The sequence below is a fragment of the Mustela erminea genome, chromosome 2 (genome assembly GCF_009829155.1).
Source record: "Mustela erminea isolate mMusErm1 chromosome 2, mMusErm1.Pri, whole genome shotgun sequence".
NCBI classification, from domain to species: Eukaryota; Metazoa; Chordata; class Mammalia; order Carnivora; family Mustelidae; genus Mustela; species Mustela erminea.
In genome coordinates, this window is record NC_045615.1 from 142,783,627 (window position 1) to 142,808,164 (window position 24,538).

The window sequence follows — 24,538 nt, forward strand, 5'->3', positions numbered from 1 at the left end:
GAAGGAAATGATTGAGGAAAATGGTCCTTCCTAGTATTGTCAGCACCAACAACACGAGGGGGCTTTTATCAGGAAGGTTCTGAGGGCTGGAGATGATTCAAAGCGTGACCATCATTACCATCCCGGCCCTCCCACCCCACCACAAATGAAGTCAGAGGCATTAGAATTACTGCCAGATCCTGATGGAAAATAGAAGGTTGCAGAAACTAGAAAATTCAACATGCAAGACTCTGGCACCAGTGATAACTAACGAGTCCAAGGCAGTTGATGGCACAATTTTGTGTAATCAGGACACATATGGGAGGAGAGAACAAAAGGACTCTCAAATCAGAAATTTACTGATTTACATAAACATTAGTGTGATCGGTGGTTTCAAATCCAATGGTGCCTCCTTCATATTTATATCCCAAATTAATGAGGGGGGGATGCCAAGGACAGTGATATTTCCAGCTTTTGGTGGCACACAAAATGGCCCACCAGACTCTGGGGAAACCTGCAAAGTAGATGTTTCTAGGGCACCAAATTATTTTTCTCCTGTGTTGCCCACCCGTTTCTAAAGAAAATTAAAGTCTGGAACAATTAATTCAAAAGTCAAGAGATTTGATTATCTGAGTAATGCATTAGGCCATGACCATTAACTAGTACTGCATGATAAATCACTCCAAAGCTGTGGTTAAACTAATTACAATCATTTTATTACCTCTTTCAATTTCTGAGGTCATTCAGGGAGGACTCGGAGGTGAGATTCTGGTCTGGGACCCCACAGATGGTTGCAGTCAGACAGTGGCTGGAACTAGAACAGCAGAGAAGCTAGAGAAGCTGCAGTCTTAATGGGTGTCTCCCTCAGGTAGTCTCATGGCCTGTCCATGCAGTCTCTCCACAGGTGCTGGTTGAGCTTCCTCACAATATGGCAATCAAGTGCTGCCGTGTAAGTAATTCAGCTTCCAAGACAGCAGCATCAACTTTTATAACATGGCCTTCGAAGTCATCTGGCATCACTTCTACGATATTCTCACATGGTTACAAGTGGGTCATAAGGCCACCTAACTCAAGGGGAATTAGTGGAGAATTCTTAATTCTTACTGCAGAAATGGCACGGTCCCAGAAGAGTGATGTGGGGTAGGAGATATTATGGCCATCTTCGGAAAATACAATATGCCATAGATAGGATAATTGATTATCATAAACTTTAAAATAAATTTTTGTATTTTAAGAAAATAATGTTGAGGCACCTGGTTGGCTACTAAGCCATTAAGTGTCTGCCTTTGGCTCAGATCATGATCCCAGAGTCCTGCTCATCACATCAGGCTCCCTGCTCGGCGGGAAGCCTGCTTCTCCCTCTCTCACAGCCCCTCTCTTGCTGTGTCTCTCTCTGTCAAATAAATTAATAAAATCTTTTTTAAAAAAAGAAAATAATGTTAACCCAATTGATCTCTAAATTAGTGAAATATGTACTGAAGAACCTTGTGTTAACTTCCTTCAACCCTTTCTTCTCCATATTACCTCTGATTCTTCTGGGTCAAAGACATGGGTGTAATGTACTGTATTCGTTTGCTGGGACCATCATAATAAAGTACCACAAACTGGGGGGCTTATGCAACAGAAATATATTGTCTCTCAGTTCTGGAAGCTCTCAGTTCTAGAAGTCTGAGATAATGGTGCCAACAGGATTGATTCTTCCTGAGAGTCATAAGAGAACAATTGGTCCATGCTTCTCCCTTTGCTTCTAGCAGTTTGTGGGGACTCTCTGCTGTCCCTTGTCTTGTGGAAACATCCCTCCCATCTCTGCCTTCATCTTCACATGGCATTCCCCCTGATACAAGTGTCTCTGTCCAAATTTCCCCTTTTTATAAGGACACCAGTTTATTGGACTAGGGGCCCACCGTATTCCAGTGTGACCTCATCTTTATTATATCTGCAATGATTTTATTTCCAAATAAGTTTACATGCTGAGCTCCTGGGGTTGGACTTCAACATGTGTTTACTTTACTTAAAAGTAAAGGTTTTCATTAAAGCTATTGATGCCAGTATTTTAGGACTAAAAGTGTTTTTTATTAAAATGTCATTAGAGGGGTGCCTGGGTGGCTCAGTGGGTTAAAGCCTCTGCTTTCGGCTCAGGTCATGATCCCAGGGTCCTGGGATCGAGCCCCGCATCGGGCTCCCTGCTCCACAGAGGAGCCTGCTTTCCTTCTTCTCTCTCTGCCTGCCTCTCTGCCTGCTTGTGATCTTTGTCTGTCAAATAAATTTAAAAAAAAAAGTCATTAGATAATTAATTAACTAATTAATTAATTTTAGATGTCATTATCAGCTGTTGTTTACGGAACCTCATTCCCTCTCAAATTCTCTAAAATCTTAATGCCACTAGTTATAGAACTTCAAATTGTGTAAGATTTTTCAAGACTTAATCCTCCTTGGAACATGGGCTTCATAAGTACGCAACTTAGTTCATTTAAAAGAACAATTTATTGACTTGGGGAATGTGAAATCATTCTCTCCTAATCTTGTGCAGACACTTGAAAATGTATTTCCTTTGGATGTTTAAAGCAAGCAAGCAAGAAAGACAGGCACCTCCCGCTGCCTCATTAGGGAAGCCACATGTCTTTGGTTTTCCTGACCTAGCACTTACCTTGTATTTGATGTTTTCAAAATATCATCCAATCCTTAAATAGCCAGTTCCCACTATATCTTTGTGAGATGTGAGGATTCTTGCCATTTTTAGTAAAGGGATTTGAAGCAAAAAGCACCAAGGTGACCTATGCAAGGCAGTATAACAAATCAGGACTAGACCCAGGTGTCCGCCATTTCATGAGCTAAAGCTTTGTTTTGTGCAAACCAAAGAACAGATTCTCACAACCCCATCCCTTTCCCCTCTTCCCAGAAGCCAAATGCCCACTTTCCCTTTTGCTCTGTAGTCACTGGAGGAGCAGCCGATGAGGCAGGTACCCACTGAGAGCAGGCCTGTTCTTTGTGTTTCTAAAACACCCCTGGAGGGGCGCCTGGGTGGCTCAGTAGGTTAAAGCCTCTGTCTTCGGCTGAGGTCATGATCCCAGCGTCCTGGGATCGAGCCCCGCATTGGGCTCTCTGATCAGCAGAGAGCCTGCTTCTCTTCCTCTCTCTCTACCTGCCTCTCTGCCTACTTGTGATCTCCATCTGTCACATAAATAAATAAAATCTTAAAATAAAATAAAATAAAATAAAATAAAACACCCCTGGAGAATCTCAGAAATCAGAAGGGGAGCCTTTGGGATATGAAGCCCCAGTCAGAAGGTGGGCATCCCAGTGCAATCTCATTTTACCCACTGAGTGATGAGATCTGGGAAAATCAGCACACGTATCAATCCTACAAATAGTATGGAAGGTGTTCTTTCTAGTCTTAGAAAACTGCAATCTTCTTGATCACAGACGCTACTTGAAACAAGCCTTCTGAAATTCTTTGGTCTAGTCTTAAGCCAACAAACAATGACAGCAAACTTTATGGTCTTTCCTAAGTTCTAGGAAGGTGCTGCCAGACAGAATCCCAGACATCTTATGTGGCTGCCTCCCCAGGAAGACTGGTAGGCACCATAACGCTCCCTAGTATTTGCAGAGTTCTTGGTTTTTCCTCTGATGAGAGAAAATTGCATATCATTGGCTGGTCCTATACTTGAGTGAAGGAAAAATAGTTGCATACAAATTATCCTATTTAAGATCATTCGAGACTCTACCCAGACCAGCATTTTACTCTTAGGCAGGCCATTAAAGCAAAAACGAAATGCAAATCACAAGCTCCTCTGCTAATTTACCAAGCAAACCCTTTCCCTTCTTCTCTCTTTAGTGACTTACTTTAAAGCTGTGATTGGCTCTTTACTTGGCGGAAATACAGCTAATAAAGTATGTTTTGCTTTGATTACAGGATACTCAGGTAGAATAGTGTATGATGTGGGCCTCTTTCTAAGCAAGAATATAAGTTCAGGAGGCGCCTGGGTGGCTCAGTCTCTTAAACCTCTGCCTTCAGCTCAGGTCATGATCCCAGGGTCCTGGGATTGACAACTGCTCCCGGGCCCACCCCCGCAATTGGGCTTCCTGCTCAGCAGGGAGCCTGCTTTTCCCCTCTCCTGCTCCCTCTGTCTGTGCAAGTGTGCCCTCTCTCTCTCTCTGTCAAATAAATAAATAAAATCTCTTTTTTAAAAATTTTATTTTTATTTATTCGACAGAGAAATCACAAGTAGGCAGAGAGACAGGCAGAGAGAGGGGGAAGCAGGCTCCCCGCTGAGCAGAGAGCCTGACTGGGGGCTCCATCCCAGGACCCTGAGATCATGACCTGAGCTAAAGGCAGAGGCTTAACCCACTGAGCCACCCAGGTGCCCCAATAAATAAAATCTTAAAAAAAAAAAAAGAAGAGTATAAATTCAGACTTCTCATCTTCATATCAAAATGCCATGTTGGTTCTATACTCCTAATTCTAAACACAGGGATCTAAGCAGTTAGGTCTATTTTCCTAATCAATAGTAGCAAACTCGTCCCATATTTCAGTTCATCTCAGTTTAGATTTTCAGGTATAAAACTTTTACATTCACAATGTTTATTATTTATACATGTCTTAATGATTTTATTTTTAAAGAGTTTTTTACTCAAAGGCACCTCAGATCTTTTTTTTTAAATAATGTAAACATGGAATTAATAATAAATAAAACACATAATATTCAACACTGAGAATTTCCTTTAAAAATCATTGTGTTTTGTCTACAGGTTGACTAGAGAACACTGTAAAAGAGAACTAGTTCTAGTGTTTTGCTGGGACACACTCATACTGCCACAATGGAAATTAAGATACTGAAATCTCTGTGTGGATTGTTTAAAACCACTGCCCCAAGCCTCCTGAGGACCTACCACAGGCCTTGAACTCTGTGCCTCCCCTGGGACATCTCCCTTACTCACCTTCTCCAGGATCCAGCAACCAAAGGGGCCCTAAAGGACCAATTCCAAACTATGACCAGTTGCCATTCTCTCATGTAGGTGGTCTAGCTGTTCTGGCTGTATCTTTTAATATTCCCCTTAGAGAAGTTTTTTGCTCCTCTTGCATCCCTTAAGTGCAAACAATAGCTTTTTTTTTTTTTGCAAATAATATTTTGAACGACTAATTTTTTGCAAACACTAATTTTTTTGCAAGCAATATTCTGAACGACTGAGCCACCCAGGCGTCCCATAAACAACATTATTTTAAGGGCAGGGAAGTGGTGAAGAATACAGATTCTGAAGCTGGACTGCTTGGGTTCAAGCTCTGGTTCAGCCTCATATTTGTCCTTGTGACCTTAGTGGACTCTGTATCTTCCTCATACCTCATTTCTTTATCTGTGAGTTGGAGGTAATAGTGGTATCTCCTCATAAGATTGTTGTGAGGAATGAACAGTGAGTGTAAGTCAAGCAGTTAGAACAGTGCCCATAGGGGCACCTGGGTGGCTCAGTGGGTTAAAGCCTCTGCTTTCAGCTCAGGTCATGGTCTCAGGGTCCTGGGATCGAGACCCACATTGGGCTCTGCTCAGCGGGGAGCCTGCTTCCCCGCCCCCTCTCTGTCTGCCTCTCTCTGTCTACTTCTGTCTGTCAAGTAAATAAACAAAATCTTAAAAAAAAAAAAACAACAAGAACAGTGCACATAGTAAGCTCAGTATATTAGCCGTTATCACTGAGCATCTAACTTGTGTCAGTTAAGTACTAAATGCTTTCTGTATCTTATCCCTCCAACACCCAATCAAGTAGGTATTATTGTCCCCCCCTGCCCTTTTAAAAAAGATTTTATTTATTTATTTGAGAGAGAGAGAGAGAGTGAAAGAGCACAAGCTGGGGGAGAGGTAGAGGGAGAGAGAGAAGCAGACTTCCCGCTGAGCAGGGAGCCTGATGCGGGACTCGATCCCAGGACCCTGGGATCATGACCTGAGCAGAAGACAGACCTTTAACCATCTGAGCCACCCAGGTGCCCCTTATCATCTCTTTTTTAAAGAGAACTGAATTGCAAAGAAATTAAGGAATGTGCCTAAGCTTACCATGCTGGTGATGGATAGAGCAGATTTAAATTCCTACATATTTGGCCCAAACTCTATGCTTTCCCCTCTGACTTAGAGTCTTCCCTAGTGGAAGCAACACTTGGCAGCAAAGAAGAAAGAGGAGATGCCATCTGGTCCAGGTACCTTGGGTACATGCCAAGTGTGTGAGGATGCTCAGTGGACACAAGACCTGGCAGAGGATGGATGGCCAATAGAGTTCCTACCTGACTAGAAGGCTGAGCGCTTCTATTAACAGCAATGTTCTCCCATCACCCCAGGTTTGGCAAGCATCTCTGATCCCTCCTGTTCCCTTGCTTCCAGCCCTAGTCACCAAGCCGCCCCTCAAGTCTGTTCCAGTGGTGTCTCTCACATCCCTGTCATTCCATTCATGCCTCCTGCTAACACTCCATCTCAAGTTCTCATTACCTCATGTCTAGATCATTTCAAAAGCCTCTTAACTAGAGTCCCAGCCTTCGTGTCTCCAAGTCACCCCTTCCGCAATCAACACATTATTCCCTAAAGAAACTGCTTCTATCACATGATTTCACCATTCAAACCACCCCCCACCACAGACCCCCTGTGAATGCCCGATGTCTACAGACTATAGTTCAGCAATTTAGAATGACCTTCAAATTCCTTCTTAATCTAATTCCAATCTTTATTTCCAAACTGCTCTCCCAGGATTCCTCTGTAAGACTCCTATGATTTAGTCAAGAATGTTTCCTTGTTATTTCTTTTTTTTTTTTTTTTTTTTAAGATTTTATTTATTAATTTGACAGAGAGAAATCACAAGTAGACGGAGAGGCAGCCAGAGAGAGAGAGAGAGGGAAGCAGGCTCTCTGCTGAGCAGAGAGCCCGATGCGGGACTCGATCCGAGGACTCTGAGATCATGACCTGAGCCGAAGGCAGCGGCTTAACCCACTGAGCCACCCAGGCACCCCTCCTTGTTATTTCTTAACCATGCTATTTCTTTTCCCACCTCCAAGCCTTACCCACTCCATTCCTCGTGCCTGGCCCACGCTCCTCCACTCTTCTAAATCCTGCATGTTCGGGCGCCTGGGTGGCTCAGTGGGTTAAGCCTCTGCCTTCGGCTCAGGTCATGGTCCCAGGGTCCTGGGATCGAGCCCCGCATCGGGCTCTCTGCTTGGCAGGGAGCCTGCTTCCCTTCCTCTCTCTCTGCCTGCCTCTCTGCCTGCTTGTGATCTCTGTCTGTCAGATGAATGAATAAAATCTTAAAAAATAAATAAATAAATCCTGCATGTTCATCATGACCCAGCTTGGCCACCTTCTCCCCTGTGGCACCTTCCATGCCCACTCCAGGGAAGTGGGCCTTCTCCTTGATCTGACCTATAACCCTCATTTGACACCTAGACCCCACTGCCTAATAGTATAAATTTGCTCTTTGTGTCTACATGTTCTGTTTTCCCAGGTACCTTGTGACTGCTTTACAGTCAGGGGAGTAAAGGAGTTGGAAGGTGGGAGGGTTTTGATAAGGAGGTGGTAGTGTAGCCTGGTGGTTAGGCCTTTGGGCTCAGGAATCAGACAGCCTGGGTTTGAATCACAGCTCCACCCTAACTACCTATCTAGGCAATCTTTATCAAGACAGCTAATCTCTCAGTGTCCCCCTCTATAAAACCAGGACAATGACTGTCCCTTCTTCATAGAGCTATTGTGAAGATTAAATGAGCCCTTATCCAGGACCTGGCACACAGATAAAGCTCAATTAATACTATTTATTATTACTTTCATTATCAAACCAAAAGAGAGAGTGTATAATGAACTAGACACCAAATAAATTACCTTATTTAATTTGTATGACAACTCTATAAGGTAATTATTGATCATGCCTTAGCTCTGTCCTAGCTCTGGAGCTTTCTCACCAGCCCGAATCATGACTTTTCCGAATCATGGCCATGTGGAAGCCATGTTTAATATTCCTGTTGCAGCTGAACTCAATTCTGACAGGCACAATTACTGTCACTCTGGTGCTGGAAATAGCAGCCCTTCTCTCTGGTGACCATTGGGAACTTCATTTCTGGTATTTGAAAAATTCTATTAGGAGGGAATGACCCAATTTAAGTCTTTCCTACATTGGCCGGCTTTCTCTTCAGAGTGAGCAGGAGGATATGAGATCAAAGAATAAAGAGAGAGAAACCAATACAGATTCTTTCCAAAAAGACAGGGAGGAGGCAGGGTTGGGCTAAATTCGAGGACCCTCGGCTGCTGCCACCATAACCCCTGGGAACGCCGGGGCAGATGCGGCTTTACAGTTGGCACAGTCTCTTCAGAGAATCACGTGGCTGTTTCGAGCTGTGTAGCTCATAAGTTCAGCCTCAGACCTTCTAGAAACCCCTCTGGAGCCAGTTATGGGTTGCTTGGGTTATGATTTAGCAATTTGCATTAAGTCATGACCTTGGTCTGTCCTTTGTGCATCTAGCTAAGAAATGAAAAAAAGTAAAACATAAAAACGCTCAGGAGGTGCCCAAATCAGTGGCACAACCCCTGCCCCCCCACCCCACCTCCCTTTTGCTTGTTGGAGAAGTTTGTCCTTTCACCAAAGCTGTGAGTTCTAGTTACTGGCATTCTCAGAGTCCTTGTAACTACAGCATAGATAGGAGACCAGTTTAGTCCAGCTGACCTGACTCTGTCAGGGAAACTCCTCCACTGGACATAATCTTGTTGACACGGGATGCCTGGAACTGCTGCAGCCATCTTGTTAGTACGAGGTAGGCAGGATGGAAACACACTGAGGAAGGCAAAGCCAAGAGTTCCTGATGAAATCATTGATCCAATCAGACTGAATCCAACTTAATGGTATATAAACCAATAAACGATATTATTGTTTAACTAATTTTGGTTAGGTATGCTGTTACTTGTCACCAAAAGCATTTTTACTGATGCAGTGGCCAAAACATTTTAACCTTCAAAGCTGTAATACTACATCTCTGTAGGTTACCCGAGTCAAAAACAAATGTATCTTGCCCTTGCTAGTATGTTCTTCCCCATTTTCTAACTGGAGACAGGCTAGGGAAATATGCTATACCCACTTCATGGAAGATTATACAGTTAGGTAACCCACATTCGAAGCCTGGCTCAACCTCTGTGACCTTGGGCAAAATCACTTCTCTGTCCCTCAGTTACATCATCCATTAAATGGGAAAATAACCATCCTGCCTCCTAGAATTGGATCCAACAAACTAATAAATAGAAAAATACTTAGAACAGTGCCTGGCCCACAGCAAGTCGTCAATCAATTTACATTCGCTTTGTTTTCATCTTTCCAGCAATGCCCTGTCCTTCCCCAGGTTTCCAAGGCATTTTCTGTCACACTTTCCACCTCCGTTTTCCTCTGCCAAGCATTTCTGGGAATAGCTGAAATGTGGGACAGACACAGGCAGCTCAATCGTCTCGTTAGCACGCATACCACAAGACCATCAGAAAAGAAGTTTAAGAGAAAGTAACAAATCTCTTGTCCGGAAACACCGTGTAGAAGCCCAAATTCCCTTCACTCCCCAGATCCCACGCTCTGGATGTCCTCAGTGTGTTTCCATCCTGCCTACCTCGTACTAACAAGATGGCTGCAGCAGTTCCAGGCATCCCGTGTCAACAAGATTATGCCCAGTGGAGGAGTTTCCCGACAGAGTCAGGTCAGCTGGACTAAACTGGTCTCCTATCTATGCTGTAGTTACAAGGACTCTGAGAATGCCAGTAACTAGAACTCATTAGAACCCATGCACTGAGACAGAGATGGCAAGGACTCTGGGGTTGCTTGTCCCATGGGCCCCTGTGGTGTGCCCTTAGCACGGAGTGTGTCTCTCATACATCTATAGTCCTAGTGAACAGAAACAAGAAAAATCCATAGATCTTCTTATAGCACGATCATTTTTTTTTTTTTTTTTTACTTTACTATGTGGCATTTCTCCTCTTCTTGATTTTGTTTCCTGAACCAAGAATCTCATCTTGTCTCTTTCTCTTGGGAGACTTCTTTTCCCATCAAACCATGACTGTACATCCCTTGTCTGGCTACCACCCACCAGGGACTCGGAGTTGGCTTCAGCTTCTTATATCTGCATTGTGCTTGTCAATCTAGATTGGCTTTCAGCCAACACTTCTGTATATCTAATCTGTAGAGCCCTTGGCAGCTTCCAGCGTGTTTTGGCACAAGTTATTTAATCTTCACAAAAATCTTGTGTGGTGCATATTTTTATTCCAAACCTGACTCCTTGGGGGCTTTTTCCTTTTCCTGTAGAGATCAAGGGCAGGGGGGAGATGGGACAAACATATTTCATGTTCTTTGCAGTATGGGTCTGAGGTGATAAGGACTTCATCTGGTTTTACCTCAGCAGTGAGCGTTTCCGGAGGACAGAAACCAAAGACCCTATAGGAATCAGCGGAAGTCCACCAGAAACTCAAGGATTTGGTTTTTGAAGGAACAGCAAACACCTGATATTTCTCTGGGAGGAAGGATCAGGTTCTGACTGGTGGTGGGCCAGTACAGAAGAGGGGCAGAAGGAGGATGAGGCTCTGGAAACTAGCGGGCACAAGCAAGTACTTCCTGACATGAAATCTTTTGCCTTTTGTATGAGAGCAAAGAAGCACAATACTTGGCCCTCTTTTGGTTGAAGATGCTCTACTGATTGACTTATCAGAGAGCCCCTCAAACATTTATATTGGCAATGACTAGGCTAGAAAGTGACCCCACCCTGCCCCCTGCAGGGGTGGGGGTCCCGATTCTCTGGGAACAGTTCATGGGCAGTGGAGGTTTGCCTGAACAGGACTGCAGATTCGTGGAGCCCTGGTTGCCACGTTCTGGAAGGTAAGAGGAAATGGGGCCCTCTGCGTGTGGGCTGGTACCACACAGCTCTGCCACCTCAGTATCTGTCTGAGCTGCCAGACTCTTGGAAAAGTTCCTTTCCAGTCTTCAGTTTTATTCAGTGCCAGGTTGGGAGGCTTGGAGAGGGGTCAGGGACCCAACCATTGCTAACCAGAGCAGTACCGACTGACAAATAAATGTTGTTCTTTCCTTTTTATCTTTTTATTTTTTGCCTTCCAGGAAGATTAAAAACAAAAACAAAACCCAACACACTTTTTACTTTCAAGCACACCCTGTTCTCTCACAAGGAAAATGACCCACAGAGCAACATTTATTCATAAAGTCTCTATTCAGCTCTCCTTGCTCGTTTTTGGCTCAGGGTTTAGCTAACTGGTTCCCACAGAGCACAGAACAGCGGGGGAGGTGAGGTTCAGAGTAGCGAACAGTAAGGAGACCTGCTCTTCCAATATGCAAAGGAAAACCACAGTGTTTCTGGATGAATGGCCTGAACACAGAGGTGACTCTATTCTCCATTTCCCCTTTGGATAGAAGCCTGCCCACCTCAGGGCTGGCCAGGCCCGCTCACCCATTCCTGCCTGGGCACCTCCTCTCTCTGAAAGGGGCTGCTTTGGGGGCAAATTGAATGCGCTCTTGGGAGTGGCTTTCATGGTAGAGTGAGCCTCTGTCTTAGAAGGAGACAACTAAGCCATCCTTCTAGGGGCTCAGGAAGAAAACTCTGGAATCATCCTTGATTCCTCTCTCTCCCCCATCCTACTTCCAGTCCACTAGCATGTCCCATCGGCTCTGCATTCAAAAATCCTTCAGTATCTCTTGGGGCACCTGGGTGGCTCAGTGGGTTAAGCCGCTGCCTTCGGCTCAGGTCATGATCTCAGGGTCCTGGGATCGAGCCCCGCATCAGGCTCTCTGCTCAGCAGGGAGCCTGCTTCCTCCTCTCTCCCTCTGCCTGCCTCTATGCCTACTTGTGATCTCTCTCTGTCAAATAAATAAATAAAATCTTTAAAAAAAAATTCTCTCTTCCTCACTGTTTTAAAAAATCCTTCAGTATCTCTATCAGTCAGTATCTATATCGACAGCCATCTAAATTATAAAAGTGAGTCTGTACCTCTACCTCTGTGTGGTTCGACAAGAGAAGCAGAAGCAGTTGGATATGAGATTCATTGCAAGGACTCAGCTTACCTCATCGTGGGGCTGGTTAGGAGAGTCTGAAGGCCATAGGGTGGGCCCTCAGGAAAGCCAAGCAGGAGCCCTGAGGAGTCAGGTGAGGCCGCTGTCCACCGGCAGCGCTGACTGCTCATCTGGGAAGCCTCAGGTGTGCTCTGAGGGCCCTTCACCGATTGAATCAGGCCTACCCTGACTCTAGGACCATTTCGCTTAAAGTCAACCCACTAGGGACTTTCATCATATTCACAAAATATCTTCACAGCAACACCCAGATTAGCTACGTTGACAAGTAACGCTGAGCAATAACAGCTGCCATCCCATTGTCGAAGCCACCATATTTCTCTGAATTACTACTGCTTCAGCATCTTTACTAGTTTCCCTGTTTCTGCTCTGATCCTCCCTGCCCCTCCTTCTCCCCCCACTGGTCTCAGCAGAGCAGCTGGAGAGATCATTGCTCTATTGCTCAAAGCCTTGGTGATGGGCAGAATGATGGTCCCCCAAAGATGTTCACGTCCTAATCCCTAGAACCTGTGAGGATGGTATCCTGCATGGCAAAGGGGCTGTGCAGATGTGCTTATAGGATGGGTTGGTGGGGGGCGGGGGAAGGAATGGTTTTGGATTACCAGGTGGGCCCAATCTAATCACGTGGGTCTTTAAACATGGAGGAGGGAAGCAGAAGACTATGAGAAGTTTGCTGAGAGGGCTTGACCCTCCAGTCCTGACTTTGAAAATGCAGGAAGGGGCCACCAACCCCCCAGCAAGGAATGGAGGACCTCAGTCGCCCAAATGCATGGAACTGAATTCCACTAGCAAAGCCAGTGAGCAATGGGACAGATTCTCCTCCAGAGTTCCCAGGGTAAGAAATGCAGCCCAGCGGAGAGCTTAATTGTATCCTGAGCTATAGAACTATAAGATACAAATGTATGTTTTTTTAAGCCACTACATCTGGAGTGGTTTGTTTCGGCAGCAGCTTCCCATGGCCGTCAGTGTGAAAGCCAGGCTCTCAGAATCCCTACCTCCCCTTCTCTCTGACCTCATTTCCTATTACTCTCTTCTAGGCTCCCCTCACCCCCTCCATCAACTCCAGGGCCTGGGCCAGACTGAAGCTTGTGAGGAGGCATCAGACTTGAGATGCCAAAAAATTCAGTAATCGAGATAAAGAATATTTGAATGAATGAAATACCAAAATTGATGCCAAAAAAACCCCCCAAAACAAAACAACAACAACAACAAAAACAAAACCATGGCATACAAAATATAAAAACTTGGACACAGAGCTGGATTCAACTGCCCATTTTGTACAGCTTGCCTCCCACTGGTGCTAGCCGTGATCTTTGTTGTTCTCACACTCCCAGCACTTTCCCATTTGGTTTTGCCCCAAATACCTGCAAACCTTCCTCCTTCACCTGCTTCAGGCTTTGCTCAAATATCCCCTTTTTATGAGACTTCCCTGACCTTCTATTTAAAGTAGCAGTGTCCTTTCCCAGCACCCCCTGGCCCCTCCCTTGCTTTATATGTCCCCAAATGTGTTACACATCTAATTCTGAAGTTTGTTTATTTACTACTGTAGGGGAGGCAAAATTTCTCTAGCCTCCTAGGGTTTCTGGCTGGGACTGTCTTAACAGATTAAAAGAAGTATCTAAGTCCAAGTGCTTATATACTAAGTTGGAAAAAAGAGTGTCGGTTTTGGAAAAGTAACTACAATATTTGGAAAGACTAGAAGAAGACAAGAGAGATTTTAATAAGGCCTGTGTTTACAAATTTCCCTCAATCTCGACGCCCTGTCTTTGGTGACAAAAATGTTCTTTTTTCCTCCTGGTATTAGGACGGCATCTTTCACACTGGGAGTTTCATCTCCCGTTTTCAGGAAGAAAAGGAAAGTTCCGAGTGCTTTCCTTGTACGGGTTGTTTCTCAAGTGACTTTAGCTCAAAATAATATGCCAGAGCAGCATATTTTGAAGTAACATGTTCTGAACCCCTTTATTACTTATTGTTTGCTGCTGTTTCATCAAGGCCTAAGAATATGTGGCACCTGGTAGACCCTCAGATCGGAGTGAAGGAGGAAGAGAGAGAGAGAGACAGGAAGTATGGAAAGTATCAGTGGCAGAACAGGGTGTGTAAGTACAGTGAAGGAAGAATTTTCTGGTTGGTTTATTGAAGCGTAAAATCCCTGAAGAACTGTAGTAAATTTCAGTCTGTCTGTTTAAGGAAACATTGATTTATAAGCAGGTTATTTTTTCTTCTCCCAAAGGGGAAAACCATCAAAAGCCAGTATGTTCTATTAGATTAATTAGGAGATTTGGATTAGCTGTGAACTTCCTTTTCTAGGACATTAGCTCAATTCTGTTTCCCCTGAAATTCTAAGAAATGTTTGAATCCCTTGCAGTTTGTCCAAAATCCTTTGAGATAGTCTCTGCAAACTATATTTAATAATCCCTGGAGAATTTATTCTTGTCTAGTTTACCCTCAAAAATTAAAAATTCCATTTTTGATCCCTTTTCTCTATTTTTTTAGTAGATTCTAATGGATCTATTATCAAAGATTAGTGACAACTTGCATCATAATATTTTTTATGCTACAGTAAGAAAGAACATTGTAATAGATGTATTACAAGGTTGATTAGGTTGGAAATGAGACCCAAGTTTAACTGCCATTCATTGACTGACTAGCTCCCATGAGAATCAGGGGTTGGCTGGGATATATGAGCTAGGATTTAATCAGAGTGAAATTACAGTTGGTGACACATGCTGAATTCTGAGGATTGTAGGCCAAGATGGCCAATGTGGGCACTTGTAGGACAAATAAGCTGAGGAAGTAGGTTAGGAAAGAGAAGAGAGGTACAGAAGGAGGCCAAGAAGGGAGGTGGGTAGCCGCGGGGAGAGAGAGACTCAGAGACAAACCAGGAATGATGGACTCCATTCCATACGGCTCTTCTAGTTCCCATCCTTGAGTCTTTGCTCCCCCTCCATGAACTCCTATGAGCTCTCCCCACAGCCTTCCTTGAGCTGAGTTGAGGGTTTCTTTGTTCCTTGTACTTAGAAGAGTTGACTGGATTGTATATTCTTGAGGATGGCCATTGAAAAAGCAAAATTTCCTTGAGCATCCTTGGGATATCACAGGCAGGTTTATGCAGTCTTTTCCACTGGACTTGAAGAGCGGGTTTTGATGGCTTTAGTGTATAAAAAAAAAAAAATTAGAAGAAAAATAAAAGGAAAAATTAGCTCAACTATATGTAGTATCTTGGATTGGATCCTAGAACAGAAAAAGGGTCTTGGTGGGAAAATTGGTGAAATCTGAATGAAGTCTTAGTTTGGTTAATAATCATAGTAATAGTGATTTTTTAAGAAGATTTTATTTATTTTTTTGACAGAGTTCAGAAGTAGGCAGAGAAGCAGGCAGAGAGAGAGGAGGAAGCAGGCTCCCTGCTGAGCAGAGAGCCCGATGCGGGGCTTGATCCCAGAACCCCAAGACCATGACCTGAGCCGAAGGCAGAGGTTCAACCCCCTGGGCCATCCAGGCACCCCAGTAATAGTTATTTTTTAAAAATTTGACATGTTTCACATTTTGAAAGATGTTAACATTAAGGTAACCCAGGTGAAGAGTATACAGAGCCTGTGCTATCTTTGCAGAGTTCCTAGAGGTCCAAACTTATTTCAAAATAAGCGTATTTTAAAACAAAACAAAACAAACAAACAAACAAAAAAACAAAAAAACACCTTTCAGGGGCACCTGGGTGGCTCAGTCAGTTAAATGACCAACTCTTGGTTTCAGCTCAGGTCATGATTTCAGAGTCATGAGATTAAGCCCCACGTTAGGTTCTGAGTATGGAGTCTCCTTAAGATTCTCTCTCTCGGGGGGCGCCTGGGTGGCTCAGTGGGTTAAGCCTCTGCCTTCGGCTCGGGTCATGATCTCAGGGTCCTGGGATCGAGCCCCACATCAGGCTCTCTGCTCAGCAGTGAGCCTGCTTCCCCCTCTCTCTGCCTGCCTCTCTGCCTACTTGTGATCTCTCTCTCTCTGTCAAATAAATAAATAAACTCTTTAAAAAAAAAAAAAGATTCTCTCTCTCTCCCCCCCTCTATCCCCCTACCCCCGGCTTGTGCATGCTCTTACGCATGAGCTTGCTCTCTCTCTTTCTCAAAACTTTCAATTCTTAGGTAGAAAAGGAAGTAGAATGATGGCATGGGAATAGCAACTATAATGGGGGTCAGAAAAACTAGAATAAACATGGAGAAGCTTGGTTTAAGTCCATGCTTGGCTTCTTCCTAGCTGTGCAGCCTTGGCCAAGACCCTTCTCCTCTCTGATCTTCAGTTCCCTCACAAATTCCTAGTGCCATAGCGAACAATAACCCGACGTTGATAGTATGGTGGGATGAGCCAGGATGGTGGTATGGGAAGGAGAGGGAGCTGGTCTAACCTGGACATCTGGACTGCAGATAAATGAATTCAACCCTTGGCCTGTAGTACTCACTTTATGCACTTTGACAAATAGAAAAATCACTGTCAGCCATGCCATGATGAGCGCCTCTTCAAAGATTTATGCTAGTGTAGAAAATTACATATCTCTGTGTACACACATTTCGTGGGTCATCTTTTGGGTAATATTATGTCATTAGTATTTTTAGTGTCTGTAGTCCTCACAAATATTTTAACTGCAAATTAAAACCCACATATGTTTATATATATATGCCTCCAGTGCAAAGAATGTTTTATATATAAATATATTTGTAGGGGCACCTGGGTGGCTCAGTGGGTTAAGCCGCTGCCTTCGGCTCAGGTCATGATCTCAGGGTCCTGGGATTGAGTCCCACATCGGGCTCTCTGCTCAGTAGGGAGCCTGCTTTCTCCTCTCTCTCTCTCTCTGCTTGCCTCTCTGCCTACTTGTGATCTCGCTCTGTCAAATAAATAAATAAATAATTTTTAAAATATATATATTTATAGATATATATAAAACATATATACATATAAATCATACTGTGATAAATATGCTGCTTTGGCATATGTAATATATGATAATATAACATACTGGTCAAGACCAAGGCTAGAGCCAGGCTCTGGGTATAAATCCTAACTCCACCATTTACTATGTGAGGCCTATTGCTTCATTTTTCTCACATAAAATAAGATAGAATGTGCTTCAAAAGACAATTGAGATAAACTGATACAGTTTATACAAAGAGAAAGTAATGTCTGACCGTAAACAATGAAAGATTGGCTTTGACTATAACCAAATTGTGACAGTTTGGAATCACTTGAACAATACAGAAATGTAAAAATCTTCCATAATTCCACCCACACCACCCAAGATCTTGACTACAACTGTTTGGTGCCCATTTCTCCTCTCCCACTTCCCATTTAGGGTCTTTGAATTTTTCTCATCCATTTGTGTGGACTCCTGTTAAAAACAGTAGTCCTTTGTCTTTATACTTGCTGAAGACTTTCCCCAATCTGTTGCTTATTTTTTGTTTTGATTTTTGGCTTGGAGGTCACAGGGAGGTATGATAAACATGATTTCATAGCCTATGTGAGTGATATTTTTTAAAAAGATTTTATTTATTTGAAAGAGAGGGAGAACATGAGTGGGGTGGGGAAGGCAGAAGGAGAGGGAGAAGCAGACTCCCCGCTGAGCAAGGAGCCTGATATGGGGCTCGGTCCCAGGATTCTGAGATGGTGACCTGAGCCGAAGGCAGATGCTCAACTGACTTAGCCACCCAGGTGCCCTGTAAGTGACATTTCTGTCTATTCCCAGCCTGACTTCCTTTTCTTGATGAAGTTCAGGGTGGTGTAGATAGTATCAGGACCTCAAGGAAAGGGGCTGGATTTGGGTGCTTGGTGGCATCACGGTGGCACCTTCTGAGATGTCCTTGTTCCCATCTGGTCTTCAGTTCTGCATCCGTGCAGATCCTAACCCTGAGGCATCTTCAGGTCCGCTGTCTGCCAGTGCCATGACCGGATCCTCCTGGCCACATCCCTGATCCTGTCCTGTTCTGGCTGAAGTTCACGGCTGTGGGGAATGCTGAGGCCGGCTCCGGCCTTCTCTACCTATGTAAGCCACATGCCATTTCTCCTCTCATGCCCTAGGTTAAACTTCAGGAACTCTGGGGTCTTCATCAGATTCCTTCCATTCCTCAGTTTACAGGTGTATCTTCCTGGAAGTAGCCAGGCCCTGTTTGAACAATCTTTTTATGTAGGTGAATATTTGAATGCCAGGAGCTGGTAGGGGTGGGGTGAGGGGGTTCTTTCAGAATGACAGATAGAGCTTGAAGTGGGGTACAGGTACAGATGTAGGACTTCTCAGAGGCCCCCTAAGGTGAAGCTAGCAGGCCAGACTTGTCTCCTTCCACACAGAAGAATCACTATTATTGGTTGTCTCTAGGGAAGGGGTATTATTTTGGGCCAGGCAGCGTCTTCGCCTGCTCTGGGGAGGTGTCTCTCGGTGAGATGTCTCTACTCTTGGAAGCTGGGGGCAATGAGGGTTCAGTCATGAAGGGGGTATGTGGGCAGCGCCACAACATCCCCCATGATGGCCCACTGGCCTCTGAGCTTTCTTTGTGACCCTGGCCCCTCTCTCTCCTCCCTAATTGGACTGTAGAATCTTTATAAAGTCTAGAGGGACAGCCTGGCTTTTTTTATATTCTTCCCAAGTTATTGTGTTTGCCCTGAGACCTGAGATTTTGAAATTCCAAAGCCAAAAATGAGTGTCCTTTGTTCACATTCTGCTGTGTCATCGTTTCCATGAAACAACGGAACAAAATGCCTGGTTGCCTGAACAGTGGGGCAGGGAAAGAGTGACAGGAAATACCAGGACAAAGGTTCAGTGTATTATCCCGCCATATCGGAACACACTACACAATGTGTATTTAAGGTTTACATGATGCAAATGAGCCACAATGAGCCTCCACCATCCTTCCTACCTGGTGTGGATATAGAGAAGAGAGAGGGATTCTGAAAAGGGTGCCAAAGCACACCTTGTGAGAGGAAAACATTTCAGAATCTCCAGGGGTTGGGATGAAAAGGAATTGGTAAAATCTTTAGCCAAAGGGAACATAGACTGATTTATAAATCCTAGAGCCTTATGAAAGTGAGATCTTTTCAGAGGCTTGAAGGGATGGGATCCAGAGAACAGAATGCTTCTTGATAGAAGGAGGGAAGTCGCTTCCATTTGAACTGGAAGGGAAGAGGAGCGTGAGAGGTATACCGTGGGCAATCACGGAGCCTCCCTCAGATGGTGCCTTTTCACTGAGAAGCTGGAGGCAAGGTCATTCAGTGGAAGCAAAAGAGGAAATGGTCTCATGGAATGAATTTGGACAAGAGAACCTTGAAATCGCTCCAGGGGAGCAAAAGAAAGCCCTTCCCAGGGACGTAGGGAAGGAAGCATCACTGGGCATCTCAAGAGCCCCACAGAAATGGGCATTACTCACTAGAGTTGGGAGTTTTCCTCTGGTAGCACTACAGAGAACAGGTGTGGGCTCAGATAAGGAAAGGTGAAAATGGATTGATTAGATGATTTTTTTTAACCTACACTTTTAAAAATTGAGCCATAATTGACATCTATTATATTAGTTTCAGATGTACAACATAATGATTCTGGGGTGCCTTGGTGTCTCAGTCAGTTAAGCATCTGACTCTTGGTTTCAGTTCGGGTCATGATCTCTAGTTTAGGAGATCAAGCCCCCTGTTGGGCTCTGCACACTTCGGGGAGTCTATTTCCCCTCTCTCTCTTGCTCTGTCCCTCCCCCTGCTTGCTCGCTTGCTCTCTCTCTCTGAAATAAATCTTTCTTTCCTTTTTTTTTTTTTTTTTTTTTTTTAGGATTTTTTTTGGTCAGAGATAGAGAGCATGAGTACAAGCAGGGGGAAGTGGCAGGCAGAGGGAGAAGCAGACTCCCTGCCGAGCAAGGAACCCAATGCCTGGACTCAATCCCAGCACCCTGGGATCATGACCTGAGCTGAAGGTAAACTTAAGCAACTGAGCTACCCAGGCATTCCTGACATAAATAAATCTTTAAAAAAAAAAAAAAAGACAAGATTGTGAACATAAAAAGAAATTATGTATTGATATGCCCTACAGCAGAGATGAACCTTGAAAATATTATACCAAGTAGGAAAGAAGAGACAAGAAAGACTACATATTGTGTGATCTATTGCTGTAAAATGTTCAGAGTAGGCAAATCCATAGAGAAAAAGCAGTGCTTGCGAGGGGCTGGGGATGAGGGGAATGAAGTGACTTCTTCTTCTTTTTTTTTTTTTTTTTTAATTTATTTTAGAGAGTGAGAGAGTCTGTGGGAGTCAGAGGAAGGGCAGAGAGAGAGGGAAAGACCATCTCAAGCAGACTGCACTGAGCAGGAAGCCCCAAGTAGGGCTGGATCCCATGACCCTGAGATCATGACCTGAGCTGAAACCCAGAGTCAGATGTTTAACCACCTAAGCCACCCAGATGCCCCAAGAGTGACTTCTTAAGTGACTTTTTAAGCTCACAAAAGAAGTGAGCTTCCCTTTGCCAAGCAACTCCATAGCGATGATGGGTGTACAACATCATAAATGACACTGAATTATACACTATAAAATGGTTAAAATGGTGAATTCTATTTGTGTTTGTGTGCAAGTGTGCACATACACACATACACAACTCAAGGCTGTGGAAAAAAGCAGGGAAAGCAGGCACAGGTGGTTCATTTATTATAATTGCCATCATCAACCACCTGCCCACAACATAGGCCCCGCCCCACATCCTGGCCAGGACCCTCCCCCTGATTCTTGACCTGCCTGCACTTCCTCAGGAAGGACCCATGTGTCCTGCCCATAGGTATGGATAGATGGTCTCTAAACTGCCTTCAAGGCTGAGATCCTCTGATCTTATGACCCTCTGATTTGTGGGATACTCCTTCCCCTTCTCCTTCCCATACACTCTCTTACCCAGAGATATTGATATAACAATATATTGATATATTGACCTACAGATGAAGGAGCAAGAAATCTGGACTCAACTGGACCCACATTCAGATCTCTGCTTTTCGTTGTACTTGTTGTATGACCTGGGGCCCATGATGTCACAGAGGCTCTGTGAGCTTCCTGCTTCCTGCTTCCTTGCTTCTAAGGAAGGAGATTATGACTACCACCTGGCCAGAGCACTGTAGGGATTAACAATGTCTGTGGGGCTGGCACAGAGTAAAAGCTAAGTACATATTTCTTTTTTTTTTTTTTAAGATTTTATTTATTTATTTGACAGACAGAGATCACAAGTAGGCAGAGAGGCAGGCAGAGAGAGGAGGAAGCAGGCTCCCCACTGAACAGAGAGTCCGATGTGGGGTTGGATCCCAGGACCCTGGGATCATGATCTGAGCCTAAGGCAGAAGCTTAACCCACTGCCTACTTGTGATCTCTCTCTCTCTATCCGTCAAATAAGTAAATCTTTAAAAAAAAAAAAAAAAGTAGATATTTAACCACCATCAACATAGTGGGATCTAAATTTGTAAATCTACTTGGCAAGGCCCAGAAACTTCTAGGCCCAATTAGATACTTATGGGATCAGAACTACCTTTGAAGCATGACTTGCCAAAGTTAGATAACAGCTAGGTAATAATAGATTTTAAATGTGTCAACCAGATTTGCTATAGATTAGAGCTGAAATGAGGGCATAATCTTATGTAAAAATTAAAGTCTCAGGGTCACATTATCTCAACAGAAAAGAAAAACAACAGAATTACAACATGCTACTGCCCTTTACATGAAGGAACTAAGCCCTGGGATGCCCTCTCAGCAAAAATCTGGTTTAATATAAGACAATAAAAGGGATTCCAAAATAACTTTGGAGTAAAATCCAACATGTATCCATGAAGGAGGGAGGCTAAGGTGTTGTACTCCTGCCTCTCCCAAGGGCTCTGTACACCCCTGAGGCCTGTGAGAGGTTCTCACATCTCCAAACCTTTCCTTACCTTATGTTGACAAAGCCCTGCAGCCTGCTGTGTGAGAAAAGTTAGTGCTTCCCAGATTTTCCATGAGCTCTTGTCTTACTTTGAGTGCACACCCTCCCCCCACCTCAAAGCAGAGTCTGACAGAAGCACTTAGCATAGGGAATTTACCAGAGAGATCATCTGAAGTAGGAGTGAAGGAGTAGGGAAGGTGATGTCAAGAAGTAAAGTGTTGGGCGCCTGGGTGGCTCAGTGGGTTAAGCCACTGCCTTCGGCTCTGGTTATAACCTCAGGGTCCTGGGATCAAGTACCGCATCGGGCTCTCTGCTCAGCAGGGAGCCTGCTTCCCTCTCTCTCTGCCTGCCTCTCTGTCTACTTGTGATCTCTTTGTGTCAAATAAATAAAGTTTCAAAAAAAAAAAAATAGGAACGTGTTATCAAGGTGAGAAAGGTACAGGTTTCCTATCACTTTAGATGAGACTTTAGCAGCCAGTTTCCATCTCACAGTGACTGGAAGTTACTGAGATGGACATGAATGAATTCCCCTGTACCTGGAGTTATTCTTACCTGTTGTCTAAGCAAGGTCTCATGGTGTTGGAGAAGGTCCTGGGGCAGGATGCTCAAGGACAAGACCTCATGCTTACAGGAGGGATGCTGTTGGTGAGAATGGTAGCCATGGCCAAGCTTAGTGGTGGCCAACGTGATGTAACGTGGACCACCGAACGTGTTTGTTTCAGCATTCCTACATTGCCCAGCCTCTCTGGCAGCAAGACTGTGGTCATGTGATCCTTGATTCTTCATGGAGGCATCTGATAACCCCAAAAACATACTCTTTCTACTCCTATCCACTTCACCGGGGAGGCAACAACCTTAAGGCAAGTGAAGGATGGGCATAGAAGGGAGTTGTTTCTCACAGTCAGACAACAGCTTCAGCACGGACACTGTGAGGATTAGGAAATCGTTTTTCTGTTTTGTTCCCCCCCCCACCCGCCGCCCCGCTGAGGAGCTAGCTCTAACAACAGGCAGTCGACATGTTTTGATAGAACCTCTCATCTTCTTGTAAATGTATATGTAAGCTTAGGATTTGTTTAAAAGTTCTGGGTTTGGGGCACCTGGGTGGTACAATCAGTTGGGTGACCAATTCTCGGTTTCGGCTCATGTCCTGATCATTCGAGTCATGAGATCAAGCCCTATGGTAGAGCTCCATGCTCAACAAGGAGTCTTCTTGGGATTTTTTCCCCTCCCTTTCCCTCTGCCCCTCCCATGTGTGCGCACTCTCTCTCTCTCTCTAAAATAAATAAATCTTTAAAAAAAAAAAGTTCTGACTTTGAATTTCACTGGTTTGGTTAAAATCAGATGTCTAGCCCTGAATCAATTATTATGGCCAGAGTGTAGAACATTCTGATTGAATAGTCCTGGATCATGTGACCTATATATCAGCCTTGTTTACAATCCCTGAAGGTGAAGACCAGTGGTGAATCTGGGTGAAATTACTTTAGGAAAAAGATAGATAAATGCTGGATAGCAAAAGCAACATATCTATAGAACACTCTTGTTTATCTCTTTATCGAGGTATCACTTAAAGCAGGTGAACTATACCAATCTTAACCATACAGCTTGATAACTTTCTACATATACACTTGATCACCACCCAAACCAGTATTATTTTCAGAACCCTCAAAGTTTCTCAGAACTCTCCAAAGATAACCACTATTACCATAGATTATTTTGCTTGTACTTGAACTTCATATAAGTGGAATCTTTTGTGTTTTGCTTCTTTCACTCAGTATTATGTCTGTGACTATACAATGGAATAGTACTCAGCTGAAAAAAAGAATGAGATCTTGCCATTTGCAGCAATATGGATGGTCCTAGAGTATATTATGCAAAGGGAAATAAATCAGAGAAAGACAAATGCCATATGATTTCTCTTATACATGAGACCTAAAAAAACCAAATGCAGAAATAGACACATGAATACAGAGAACAAATGGGTGGCTGCCAGAGAGAAGGGGCATGGAGAGATGGGCAAAAGGTTTAACAGGAGTGGGGAAACAAGCTTCCAGTTATGGAATGAGTAAGCCACGGGATGAATGGTACAGCAGAAGGAATACAATCAGGGGTATTATAATAACACTGCATAGTGGAAAATGGCAGCTACACTTGTGAGCACAGCATAACAAATAGATCTGTTGAATCACTATGTTGCACACCTGAAACTAACATAACCTTGTGTGTCAGCTATACTTTATTTTAAAAAATGGGTAAGATGAAAATAGAGTACATGTTGAATTGGGCCATCTGAAGAATAATTACATTTAAAAACAAAGAAACAACAATACGACTGTGAGATCCCTCCGTGGTATTTGTATAGCGGTAGTTTATTCTTTTTCGTTGCTGTGTAACATTCCAGTCTACAGACTATTATCCAAGTCACTATTGACAGATATTTGAATTATTTCCAGTTTTTGATTATTAAGAATGGAGTTGGCATGAACATGCTGGTACATGTGTTTTGGTGGACATGAGTACTCCTTTCTCTTGGATGTGTATATCCAAGAATGGCTTTGCTGTGTCAAAGGCTATGTAAATATTTAGCTTTAATAAGTATTGCCAAAC

At 43.9% G+C, this 24,538-nt stretch overlaps 1 long non-coding RNA gene across 1 annotated transcript in view; it reads right to left on the reverse strand.

Moving 5' to 3' along the window:
• Nucleotides 1-712: 712 nt before the first annotated feature.
• LOC116585114 overlaps nt 713-24,538 on the reverse strand; it is a 65,729-nt gene continuing 41,903 nt past the window's right edge. Inside the window, exons 3-4 of the long non-coding RNA XR_004283469.1 lie at nt 8,659-8,766; nt 713-1,043 (exon numbers count right to left, since the gene is read on the reverse strand). This is a non-coding gene — a long non-coding RNA (uncharacterized LOC116585114). The remainder of the gene's footprint in view (nt 1,044-8,658; nt 8,767-24,538) is intronic.